This window comes from Myiozetetes cayanensis, unplaced genomic scaffold (assembly GCF_022539395.1).
Source record: "Myiozetetes cayanensis isolate MyiCay16 unplaced genomic scaffold, myiCay2020 scf26, whole genome shotgun sequence".
In the NCBI taxonomy this organism is placed as follows: Eukaryota; Metazoa; Chordata; class Aves; order Passeriformes; family Tyrannidae; genus Myiozetetes; species Myiozetetes cayanensis.
This window is the reverse complement of record NW_026087477.1, coordinates 1,150,948-1,163,953: the sequence shown is the minus strand read 5'-3', so window position 1 is coordinate 1,163,953 and position 13,006 is coordinate 1,150,948. Positions and strand designations below refer to the sequence as shown.

The window sequence follows — 13,006 nt, the reverse complement described above, 5'->3', positions numbered from 1 at the left end:
CCAGCCCAGAGCCATAATCTTTGGAAAGCCACTCCTCCAAAGTCCTGGCATATTTTGAGATAACCCCCAGCTTCGTAAGAAAAATCGAAGCGTTGTGTAAAGAATAAGGAGGGGAAAGGGAGGGGAAAAAAGTCAGAAGAAAGTAACTTTCTGCTGGGAAGGGAAAAATCACAAGGCAGATATTTTTTGCAAACTACAACAGACTGGTAAATTTGCTGCAGGAAGAAAAGCCAACCACACTTTCGAGCCATGATATTTCTAAAGAAGAAAGGCTTTGTTTGGGAGCAAATCTTGTGCAGAGCCCAATTGTCCAATTCCAGCCTGGCTTTGGGAGCAGGGTGTTGAATACATCGAGCACAGAGCAAAGTCCCAAGCGTAGCAAGTAATTGAAAGATCATTGACCAACAATAGCAAGTGCAGATGAAGTCTGGGGAGAGCCTGGACGCTGCAAAAACAGCTCCATCCTCCCTCCCTCCTCCTTCCCTCCGTGGAGCGAGAGGATAACGAAAGGCATTCAGAGCCGAGGAGTGCGACCCTCCCCACACTGAGCCGAGGGAAGGGGCTGAAAAGAGAGGAGCTGCTGCCATTATCCAGGGTATTCTTGGCAGGAATAAAGGGAGGAGAGGCAGATTTGTGGGCTCCAGACAAAAACCCCAAAGAGAGCGGCCGAGACAAGGCCGCGCTTTGTCCAGGGCCACGCCAGACTCTGCCGGCTGCGACCTCGGTGGCTCCCGCTCTGACGTGGGGCTGGGAGAGCAGCTGGGACCCAGGAGTTTGGTGCAGGGGAGCCTTGGCAGCCCCACGGTGGGTGCCAGACTCCCACCCTGCTCACTCGCACCCGTCGACAGGCAGGCAGATGGTGCCGGGTGCGTTCGAGGAGGTCTCGTCTCCCACAGCGAGGAAGAAGAGGAAGGAGATGCTTTTCCCCATCCTCACCTTTTCCCTGCTCACTTGTAGGGGTTCCAATGCCTGCCTTGGCTTCCTTGGCTCTGCCCTGCCTGCTGCCCAACCCTGGCTGGTGCAGCGACGAGGGAACGTGACTGCCGCCCTTGCCGCGTGCCTGGCACTGCCTGGCTCATGTTCCTGGGGTGGAAACACCTTCCCTAATCGGCCCCTGGCACCGCCGTGCCTGTGGTGGCTCTCACTGCCAGGGGACCGTCAGAGGGGTCACAGGGAGGGCAGGCACCGCTCCAGGGGTGCCGGTGGGATTTTGGCTGCGGCACAGACAGACCCTGTGCACTGTCCAACCTCTGCTGGGGGCAGTCCCCCACCAGTTCTCTCTGTCTCCTCTTGGCTCACGCTGGAAGTTGACTCCTTCCAGCTCTTGAGAAAGACATTGGAATGGGAGAAGGTACTGAGCTCCATTTTCTCAGCTGCTTGAAGCCTTAATGACCTTCCCTGGCTACCACCAGGAAAGCAACTGTGGCAGGAGGCACCAGCCTCGGGCTTCAGGACTGTTTTGGTGACTCCCTGTCAAAAATCCCGGCTGGAACACACCCCTTGCACACCCAGTCCTCCCTGCTGTGCTCCCTGGGGTACGGAGCAGAGCTGGCTGAGGAGGTTTGGCCCCCTTGGCTGAGGGGCTGAGGCAGCACCTTCGTTAGCAGCTTCCAGGAGAGCCACTCCTGCCAAGCAGCTGCTGTGACTCCCCATGAAAACACCCTGTTACAAAGCCACTCGGTGCAAAGTCCTTTCCACAGCTGACTCCTTGGCACTCCCGACAAAAACAGCCCCAGGGTTCCACCTCTCGGACCCTGCTGCGCTTGGGACGGTCACCTTTCAGTGCCACTCAGGGCTGCTGGTCCTCCAGCTCTCCAGGAGCTCTCAGGCAGGGCTGGAAGGACCTACTGGGAACTTGGCTTTGTGCTGGAGGAAAGAGAGAAAGTTAAAAAAATAATGATTCTGAGAGCGTGTGCAGGGAAGGGAACGGAGCTGGGAAGGGGCTGGGGCAGCAGGAGCGGCTGAGGGAGCTGGGGGGGCTCAGCCTGGAGAAAAGGAGGCTCAGGGGGGACCTTCTGGCTCTGCAACTCCCTGATAGGAGGGGGGAGCCGGGGGAGGGTCAGGCTCTCCTCCCAGGGAACAGGGACAGGAGGAGAGGGAACAGTCACAGGGTGCACCAGGTGTAGTTTGGATATTGAGAATAATTCCTTCCTGGAAAGGGTTGTCCAGCCCTGGCACAGCTGCCCAGGGCAGGGGTGGATCCCCATCCCTGGAGGGATTTCAGATCCCTGTGGATGTGGCACCTGGGGACAGGGGTCAGTGGTGGCCTTGGCAGTGCTGGGGGAACGGTTGAACTCCATGATCTCAGAAGGCTTTTCCAACTGAAATGGCTGTGATTCTATGGAAGCACGAAGACCTCATCCTGACATTTGCAAGAAGAGAAATGCCTCAGTCCAACATTTGGGCTCCTCTCCATCAGTATCACCTTTCTTTTCAAAGCCTGTTACCTGTTTTGGACACTCCCCATCAGTGGGGATGCCCCTGGAGTACCTTACAAGTTGATTACTCACAGCCAGGCTTGCACTGGAAGGTGCTGGAGCAGAAATGCACTGAATGTGTAAGTTCCTGGCTGAGGAACTGAGTTAAATTATGTTTAATTATCTTGTCTTGCCTTTCACAGGTGTGACCCCCGAGACGTGTCACAAACTGCACCGCGAGGCTCCAGCTCTGGGAGCTCGGGAAGAGCCTGCCTGGAGCTGGCTCCAGCTTCCCACCATCACCTGCAGGTCAGCTGCTCCTTTTTCTTAGGGTGATATTCCACCTCTTCTATGGAGACAGGCTGAGAGAGTTGGGACTGTTCAGCCTGGGGAAGGGAAGGCTCCAGGGAGATCTCAGAGCCCCTTCCAGTGCCTGGAGATATTCCAGAACTGTCTGGATGCAGTCCTGGGCCATGTGCTCTGGGATGATCCTGCCTGAGCAGGGAGGTTGGACCAGCTGAGCCAACTCTGGTCCCTTCCAACCTGCCCCCTTCTGTGAACACTCTGGGAATAAAGGGGCTCCAGGAGAGCTGGAGAGGGGCTTTGGACAAGTGACAGCACAGAGGAGGATGCTTTTAAGCTGAAAGAGGGGGGATTCAAATTGAATATTAGGAAGCAATTCTTCCTTGTGAGGGTGGGAAGGTCCTGGCACAGGTTGGGCAGAGAAGCTGTGACTGCCCCTGGATCCCTGGAAGTGTCCAAGGCCAGGTTGGAGCACCCTGGGCTGGTGGAAGGTGTCCCACAGCAGGGGCGTGGAATGAGATGGTCTTTAAGGCCCCTTCCAATCCAAACCATCCACAACTCTATGATTCTGCAAGCCAAATGAGTACAGTGGCAGCAGCATTTAGCCCTCAGCATGACCTGGGCAGGCTGTTGGCTTCCCTGGGTGAAGTTACACTGGTTTCCATCAACTTAACACCTGGCTGGGGACTGTGTTGGCAGAACAGATGCAGACCCTGTTGTTGAGCCACCTCGGGCTAATCAAGTTTCCTCCACCACAGATCTTGTGGGACCCAGAGCCTCACCTTTATAGAAAGTTTATGAAACTCCTCTTTATCCAAACTTTTACACATGGATTGTAATTAAGAGGATGAAAGGTCCGGGTGAGTTCCGTGGGAGGGGCTGGATGTGGAGTTAAACCAGTGCCTGAAGCCCAAGGAGAGTGGAACTTCCTCTGTGCCCTCTTGAAGCAGCACAGAAGGAACTTGGTTTTGAGATTGTATCATCATCATTTTGCTTCCTCCTATCATGACAGGACAAACCAGTAAGGAGCTACTGGCTTTAAACTGGAACCAGTTCCCCAAACGCCTCTTGCGCCTCGGCACAAAATGGTTGGGCAAAGTGTAATTGGGATAATAAAGCCCAGCCTAATAATAGCCCTGGAACAGGTGTTTTGCTAGAGGTTGCACTGGAGAGTAAGAAACGCCTGAGAGAGGGGGATAAACATCCAGAACACACACAGAATACAGGGATGAACTCTTATGGAGAGAGCAAGCAGGATTGTGGAATCACGGAAGAACTGAGGGTGGGAGAAATCTTCGGGGTCCAACCCTCCCCCACTTCCTCCAAGCAGCTCAAAACCACCTCAGAGGAATGTTTGGGGCTTGCAAATAAGTGACTAATCAACACCTCTGACCACTAAATCGAGATAAATGGTTTCATGCAACTGAAGTGCAGCAGAGCTGCAGATACCTACACATTCCAGGGCTTAAAGCAGAGGATTAAACCAGTCTTAGGAGCCAGAGAACCTTGGGAGGCTGTTGGTTGCTCCGTGGTGTAACTCCAGCAGGAGCAGTAACACCAGGGCATGGTTTTTGGGAGGCACAGGCTGGAGGAGTAAACTTGGAGCAGACCTGCAGCAGCCTTGGCTCCGTGGTTGCTGCAAAACCCGGTGAGGGCTGTGAGGGGGCAGGAAGGGAGAGGGAAGTGAGGAGAGCAGGAAGCAGATGGGATAATGGGGCTGTTTTGTGGGGGATTTCTGGCAGTGTCCAGTCTGAGCAAAGGCAGCTGTGAGGAGGAGGAAAAGTGGGAGGCAAAGGAATGGGAGAAAAAAAACCCCACAACCCCCATTCAGCACAAGTGCAAGTGCAGGTTCAGGGCTATTAGGAGGTGATGAGACACCTGCCAAAACAGGAAATGTTGGTTTGGAGGGAGCAGGGCTGTCTTGTGCAGGCTCTGTTTGCTGAAAGGATCTACCCTGAGCACACAGGGGTGGCTGCTGCCGACGACGGGGAAACAGAGCGGGTTCTTCAGCAACCAGGCACTCCCCAGAGGTGTCTTCAGAGCAGGACTGTGTGTTTTAGAACTAGCCCTGGATGGAGGTGTTATCTGAGGATCTGTGAGTCAGCCTGGCTTTGGGGCTGGCAGATGAATAGCTGTTTTGAGCACAGGGGGTAATGCCCTTCTCACAGGAGGAGCTCTGAGCCTCGGTGGTCGATGCAAGCGGCGTGTTTGGTAACGTGCACAGATCATTGTGGTTCAGCCCTGAACGGGCAGGGAGAGCCAAAGAAAATGCATTCCTGGGCTGAACTGTGCTCCAGCAGTGAGCACTAGGAGAAAAATTCTTCCCTGTGAGGGTGGGGAGGCCCTGGCCCAGGTTGGGCAGAGAAGCTGTGGCTGCCCCTGGATCCCTGAAAGTGTCCAAGGCCAGGTTGGAGCACCCTGGGCTGGTGGAAGGTGTCCCTGCCCATGGCAGGGGGTGGCACTGGATGGGCTTTAAGATCTTTTCCAACCCAGACCACCCTGTGATTCCATGTCTCCATGTGAGCCCATCCCTGAGGATTTCTCTGCAGTCAGTAGAGAATTATCAGAAGCCTGGAGCACCTCTCCTAGGAGGAAAGGCTGAGAGAACTGGGGTGGTTCTGCCTGGAGAAGAGGAGCCTCCAGGGAGACCTTACTGCAGCCTTTCAGGACTTGCAGGGAGGCTCCAAGAAAGACTGGGACAAACTTTGAAAGTGAAGTTTGTCTTTGAAAGAGGAAAGCAAAACTCTGCCATGCTTTGGTCTGCAGATGAGTGTGAGTGGGATCCAGGTATCTCTGGGCCACACCACCTTTACAGAGAAGAATTCCTTCCCAGTATCCCATCTCTCCCTGCCCTCTGGCAGTGGGAAGCCATTCCCTGTGTGCTGTCCCTCCAGGCCTTGTCCCCAGTCCCTCTCCAGCTCTCCTGGAGCCCCTTCAGGCCCTGCCAGGGGCTCTCAGGTCTCCCTGGAGCCTTCTCTTCTCCAGGGGCTCCAGCCTGTGCCCATCCATGTCAGACCTCCTCAGACACACCCTGGATGTGTTGTCAGAGCCCCAGGTGAGGATCAGAGCTTTGAGGGGGTGGATTTTAAGCAAAGCCAAACAATCTCCCCTGCAGGAAGCTCGGAACTAAGGGGCAGGAAGGACTCAGCCAGTGGAGGAGCCGAGCGAAGGAAGGGAGAAGGATAATGGGCATAAAACTGAAGAGCTGGGAGTTTGCAGACTTGAGCAAGAGGTAAATTCCAAGCACTGGGAGGTGTTTTTCCAAAGGCCAGATGGAGGGGGAGAATTAAAGGAAAAAGCAGACAAAAATGTCAAACTCTGGGGGTTGCAAAAGTCTGCAGCTACACAGAGGAGGGAGTTCAAGTGGAAAAGAAGGGGCTTTGTTTGGTGCAGGCTCAGAGTGTGAGGCAGGGGAAGGCTGGAGTCACAAGGGCAGTGTGTCTGGGGGATCAGCTGGGGAGATGATCCCAGCAGCAACAGAGGAGTCCCAACATGCTCCTGGAGAGGTGTCATAAATAACCCAGCCCCTCAGGGCAGCTTTCATCCCCTCAGCTCACACAGAAACCCCATGACCATGGGAAAATGTGGCTCTTTTTCTCCACGAGCCCCATTTGATTTTTAATTTTACTATTTTTTTTTTCACTCTCCCTTAGCTCAGAAATGAACAGATTACTTTGGGGGGGAAAAACCCAGCAAAATCTAAATGGTTCACCTGTACAGAGAACTGGGGTCAAGGATTGAGGGGGCACAAAGGGAAAAATAACTCTCAAGGTGGTGTGGGGATTTCTGAGTGGGAACAGGGTAGGGTTAAAAACAGGGATTTTCACACTGGAGTAATTTCAACCACACAAAAACAAGCACCTCGTCGTAATTAAGTGCTGAAAAATAACAGCCTACCATTAAGTGATCCCATTAAAGTCTCAGCAGTGATGGTGGGGAAGCCTCAGTAATGGTGCCAGCCCAGGATATTCCCGGGGGGATCCACGAGGGAGCTCCTGGCCACGAGGTCGTCTCCAGGAAACGCCTTTGACCTCGATTGTTGCTCCTTCAGCAAACAGAACGGCTGCTGAACGTAAAAATTTTTACATTGCCCTATCAAAATGTGGGGACAGAGGTGAAGAGGAAGTACCTGACAGCAAGCAGCCACAAAGAAACCCGTCCCCCACATCTTTTGCCGTGGCTTGAACTCCCCAAACCCCTCAATTTGCCCACGGTGTGGGCAGGGCAGGCCTGGCATAATTTTAGGGAGTTCTCTGCCCTGGAGAGGGATCATTTCATGGGATCACAGAATCACAGATGGGTTTGGGTTGGAAGGGACCTTAAGGACCACCCATTTCCACCCCCTGCCACGAGCAGGGATGTCACTCACTGGTCCAGGCTGCCCTGATTTCTGCAAGAGCCACTCTGGGGGGGACCTCAACATCTCCCTCCCATTTCTATATCCTTTTTTTTTTTCCTGGTGTGAAAATACCTTCACCTTCTTGTGCCCAAAGCCCACAGAGCGTGCCAAAGTCCTGCCTGATGGCTGGGAGAGTTGCAGGAGCCGCTGAGGAACACCTAATCCAGTACTTCTGACTGCCGGTGTTATTTCCCTCAGCCCGCTATCTCACCTTAAGAGGAAAAGGATTAAAAAGGCTTAGAGAGGGGAGCTGGGCTTGTGTTTGGATGGGAGTCACTGTGGAGGCGGCGATTAAATGCTCCACTGGCTGTTTTTTAGAGGATTTGCCTTGTGGGAGGTGATGCTGTAAAAGTCACCTGCCTACCTAGAAAGTGATAAAGGGAAGGCAGGAGGGTGGATGGGGTGACTCAGGGGCTGCCAGGGAAGTTCCCTCTCTCTTTGGAGACACTGAGATCATGAACTTGTCTGAATCTCTGCCATCCAGGACTTAGTTCTGTTACATGAGCTCCAACTCCATCAGGAGAGAGTGGTGGACACGGTCCTTGGGGTGAAGGATTTCGTGGATCATTGGCCAGCTCTTGTCTCCAAAGAAAAACTGTCCTCCATGCCCCAGTCAACAGGGCAAACACAGATTTAAGGAGCTCCAAGTTGGTCAGGGAAGGAGAATTTCTGGTCAGATAATGAAGCTCTGACATCGGGAGGGCGGAGAATCCACGCAGGCAACGTCAGTGGAGATGACCCAGTGCAGGAATGACAACCACCACAGAACGGGATAGATCACAGAGTCATGGAATGGCTTGGGTTGGAAAGGACTTAAAATCATCTAATTCAGTCCTTCAACCCCCCCCTACCATGGGCAGGGACACCTTCCACCAGCCCAGCTTGCTCCAAACCCCGTCCATCCTGGCCTTGGACACTTCCAGGGATCCAGGGGCAGCCACAACCCCGCAGGGAAGGCTCAAAGTATAGCTGGAAAATCCCTTCCCTGTGCCAGTGGTCTTCCTCACCAGGTCTGCAAATCAGTGCTGGAGGAGAGGACCTGTTTTGAATGTGTGAGTCTTGGGCTCCTCACCCCTGGGGGGCCCTGCCCTGTGTGTTTGCTGCCTCAAGCCATTGTACACTGGTCATTGTTGGGTCCTGACTGTTCAGGTCACCACAGTCTTGTCCTGGCCCCCCTACAGGGTGACAGAATGACAGAACCAGGACCAAGAACGTGCAGATGGTCAGAAATTGCCCTGTGAGGTTCTCTGCTTTCCAGCTTCGTCACTGCTGAGTGGGATACATGGAGAGCATCCCAGTGGCTCTGCCAGCACCCAGAATGACCCCCCTGGCATCTTCTGTGTCCCTCACATCTTCTGTAACCACCCAGATGATTCATCCATCCCACCAGCGTTGCTCTCTTTCTGTCCTGAGTCCCTGGATCAATCCCACAAGTGTTTTTTTCCAGGATTAGATTTTAGGAAGAAATTCTTCCCTGTGAGGGTGGGGAGGCCCTGGCACAGGTTGGGCAGAGAAGCTGTGGCTGCCCCTGGATCCCTGGAAGTGTCCCAGGCCAGGTTGGAACAACCTGGGCTAGTGGAAGATGTCCCTGCCCATGGCAGGGGGTGGAATGAGATGATCCTTAAGATCCCTTCCAACCCAAACCAGTCCATGATAATTGACATTAACTGGTTTTGCAGCAGCATCTCAGGTCCCAGCCACAAGGGTGGGACATCCTGGCCATGCCACTCCAGACAGGACCCTCCCTCCTGTGGGGGCTGATCAGCCAAGCTGCCCTTTTTGGGTCACTGTGATCAGCCACAACCTCCCAGCCTGAGCCAGACCTGGCTCAGTGTTTAGGACCAGCAGTCACATCATCCCAGTCCCTCTCCACAAACCCATCACACCGAGCTGATGATCCCCTTGTGGTCCATCCTCAGCCCCCCATTCAATCCTTGCAGTGATTTAATGAACTAAGCCCCTATCAGGGTTGCTCAAGAGCTGGGTCTGCAAGCCCAGTCCGTCACTCCTGGGCCTGACCTTTTCCTGCAGGACAATCCCTCCTGCTCTGAGGGTATCTCCTTATCATCACAGCCTTGCTCAGAGCTTGTCACCACCTCATGTTTTCATTCACGGGGCACCTGGTTGTGTTTGTTGTCCCTACTAGGGGAGAATGTTGGGCCCTTTGGGATAATTGATCGGTGATGACAGGGAACTGGGATGAGATCCAGAAAATTCCCGAGGCTGGGAGGTACCTCTGAGGTCTCCATTCCAAGCCCTGCCCAAAGCAGAGCCAACCTCCAAGTCAGGCCAGGGTTCTCAAGGGCTTTGAGCAGGAAGGTGGTGATTGATTGCACCAGGTAAGGTGATTGATTGCACCAGGTAATAGGAGGCTCTAAAGGGTCTCTTTAAAATTCATTTGTGTATGGCCAGTTCTAGACAAGCTCTATGAAATATCTCTGCTTCCCTAAGCCCACCTTCAATCTGGAGATGTGAAAATAAGGAATTGATGCACTGGCCACGTAGCAATTCCTGGGGAAAGAGCAGACCTCAGCTGGCTCCTGGGAAGGAGCACAGAGCAGGGGCAGGTTTGTCCTGAGGAGCTCTCCATCCACACAGCCTTTGAGGGGGTGGTTTTATCCTACAGCAACCATCCTGCAAGTCTTTTACTTGCATTTATTTTGTGTGTTCAGGCCCGTTTCTCTGCTCTGTGGGCTCCAGGCTGTGGGGTTGATTTGGGATGCTGGATGCCTGGGAAGCCAGAGCGTGTTTTGTGTGGATGAGCTGCCCGTGCTCTGCCTGCGCCTCTCAGTGTCCTCCCCACTCCAGCCCGAGGATGCCTGGGATGGTTTGCACTGCCCAGGCCTTAGCTGAGCCATGACACCCTGGTGAGTCACACAGACTGTCCCCATGTCCCTCAGCTCCTCCGTGGAGCCACAAATCCCTCATTTTTCTGGCCGCCTCTTCCCCCAAATCGCTCCTACCACCACCTTGGTGGGCACACATAGACCTTCCCTCCCAAGGGCCACGTGCCTGGGGTGCTTTGAGCTCTGGAAGGAGCTCCTGTTTCAGGTACCTGCCTCCAGGAAGGTGCCTTAATATCTGCAAACAAGCTCCTTCAAAGCAGGGCAGTGGTTAGGGAGGAAGTCTCGGTGCAGGCTGTGGTTACAGAGGAATCTGTGTCTGGGCAGGCTTTGCCCACACTCTCCGTGCTCTTAAGGTGGCCTGGCTGTGCTGTGAGGGCTTTTAAGCCTAGTCCAACACCAAATCTCCTCCTGCCTCACCCCAAAAGTGTCTTTGGGCTTCAAAAGTTAAATAACGGTGAGTTTTCAGTATTTGATCCACTCCTGGAGCTGGAAGGAGAAATGAGACTTCCAGAAGACTCTTTTTCTTCTGGTGTCTGGGAGGCAGAGCTTGGGAAATCATGGAATGACAGAATGGTTTGGGTTGGAAGGGACCTTGAAGATCATCTCATTTCCAACCCCTGCCATGGGTAGGGACACCTTCCACCAGCCCAGGATGCTCCAACCTGGCCTTGGACACTTCCAGGGATCCAGGGGCAGCCACAGCTTCTCTGCCCAACCTGGGCCAGGGCCTGCCCACCCTCACGGGGGAGAATTTCACAGTGAATGTTTCATTTACTGAATATAATTACTATATTCCCTTGCACAGTAAATCCTCTCCTTGCAAGGCCCTTCTGACACCTCCCAGCGCTGCAGCACCTTGGAGACCCCAAATCCTTTGGGTGGCATCGACTTTCCCCCTCTCAGAGCCTTGATTTTTGGAGCAGAAATGCCACGTGGGACAGGACATGTATCCAAGCCTCCTCCAAGATCCTTTCCCTGGGATCTTTCCTTGGCCCTGAGCAGCCTGGTTGGGAAAGACCCAGGAGTCCAGCTTGCTGAGTCACTCGATGGAATTACATCACCCAACAGCATTTCCAGGTGATGCCAAGTGTGCTTTGAGCCTCTGGGGCTGCACAAGCAGGAAAGAAAGAGCTCCTGGCACAGGACTCAGCTGGAAGGACGTCAGCAAAGGGAAAGGATTCACTCCCCCAGTGGAGACTGGGGACACAAGGAGATCTGCTGGGAAAGGAGGAGGTATTTTCACTTGCAGGTCACAGAAAAAGGCATTTGTGGCCGAGGCTGCAGCCGCCTCCCAGACAGAGAGGCCCCTCATTGTTCGCAGGGACACCCTTGGCAACCCCTCAGGGCAGCCTGGAGATGAACCAAGGAGGGCTTTGTGAGGCCTCATAAAGGGGCATTATGAGCAGGGGGCCCCCCGGGAGGGCTGTGCCGGGTGATCCTCCCCAGGGGGAGCTGCGGGAAGCAGGAATCTCCAGGGGGTGGGTTGTGCTGGAGCTGGGGTGGATCCCAGACCAAGAAGATCTTCCTTTCCTGTGAAAGTGGTAAAATAAACACCTGGTGAAATCCAGTCCTAGTCGCTTCGTGGGATATTCTTGATTGTATCCCAAGCCTAAATCAGGTCCTTGGGCTCTTGAAAGGATTTTCCTTGCCTGTGGTCACTTGGCAGCACGAGGAAGATGGAATAGCCGTGACAAAGTGCCCTCTGGAGGGAGGCACGAGTGTGTTAAGAAGGATAAAATAAAGTTGGCTTCATCCCAGCCTTGCACACGTGGTGTCCCGTGGGGTGGGGTCTCCCTTTGTTGGTTCTGTGGCTGGAGAACCACCTGCCTTGAGGTGCAGCTGCATTCCCAGCCGTGGCAAGAGGAGGAAAAAAAGAGGGATGTTTCTCTGCCTCCTTATCTTGGAGCGTCTTGTTGAGCCAGGAGATGATGAGGAGGAAGCTCCCAAATCCTGTCCACGTGCTTGTCACAGCAGGACACATCACCTTGTCCATAGTCTGAGCAAACCAGCCTTTCAGGAGGAGGGGAAGGAGGAGGAGGAGGAGGTTGGTTTGTGTGACAGCCACAGCCAGGGCTGCTGCTGCTGCAGACAGAGCACAGGCACAGACACTCCTACTTATCCACCAGGAAAAAAAACAGGCCAGAGCAACCCTGGGTGTATTTGATGGAGAGGAACAGCAGCTGGAACCTTCTGCTGGGCCACAAACCCTGCAGGGTGAGCCCAAAAACCCCACAGGTACTCTGAGGAGTGATGCTCTTCCTCCTTTTGCGCTTGGTGTCGTGGCAAAGTCTGCCCCAAATCCGACCCTCTTGTCACAGCACGAGTGGGATGTGACCCCACAGTGGGGGACCCTCTATTTGGACAGGAGAGCTGTCCCTTTACTCCAGAGATTACAAGAGAGCTGGAGAGGGATTTTGGACAAGGGATGAAGGGGCAGGACAAGGGGGAATGACTTCCTATTGCCAGAGGGCAGGGAGAGATGGGATATTGGGAAGGAATTGCTGGCTGGGAGGGTGGAGAGGCCCTGGCCCAGGTTGGGCAGAGAAGCTGTGGCTGCCCCTGGATCCCTGGAAGTGTCCAAGGCCAGGTTGGAGTAACCTGTGCTAGTGGAAGGTGTCCCTGCCCGTGGCAGGGGTGGAAGCTGGGATGTCTTGGATGTGGGCTCCACCTCCTGGCTGCTCTGCAAACCCCAGTGCCCCTGCCCTGCTGCTCTGCTCGGGCTGGTTCCCAGCAGGGACAGCACCAGCCGGGCAGGCACTGCCACCACCACCACCTCTGCTCCCTCCCAGACTCCTCTCCACACAGCCTGTCCTTTTCCTAGAGAGCTGTGGAACCACATCCCAATTGCCAGGGCTTTTCCCAGGATGTGCTCCCGTCACGAGCCATGGAATCACCAAATCTTTTAGGTTGCAAAAGCCCTCTGAGATCATGGAGTCCAACCATTCCTCCAGCACTGCCAAGGCCACCACTGACCCCTGTCCCCAAGTGCCACATCCACAGGGATTTTAAATCCCTCTAGGGATGGGGATCCACCCCTGCCC

General features: G+C 54.3%; 1 long non-coding RNA gene across 2 annotated transcripts; it reads left to right on the top strand.

Moving 5' to 3' along the window:
- Positions 1–2,618: 2,618 nt before the first annotated feature.
- On the top strand, positions 2,619–11,644 carry LOC126642992 (uncharacterized). Of its 2 annotated transcripts, none has more exons than XR_007629647.1 (3): positions 2,619–2,726; positions 3,479–3,580; positions 10,771–11,644. It is a non-coding gene; the product is annotated as an uncharacterized LOC126642992 (long non-coding RNA). The 2 variants fall into 2 exon arrangements; XR_007629646.1 differs by lacking the exon at positions 3,479–3,580 and adding an exon at positions 9,792–9,986 and having other exon boundaries at positions 2,629–2,726.
- Positions 11,645–13,006: the final 1,362 nt, after the last annotated feature.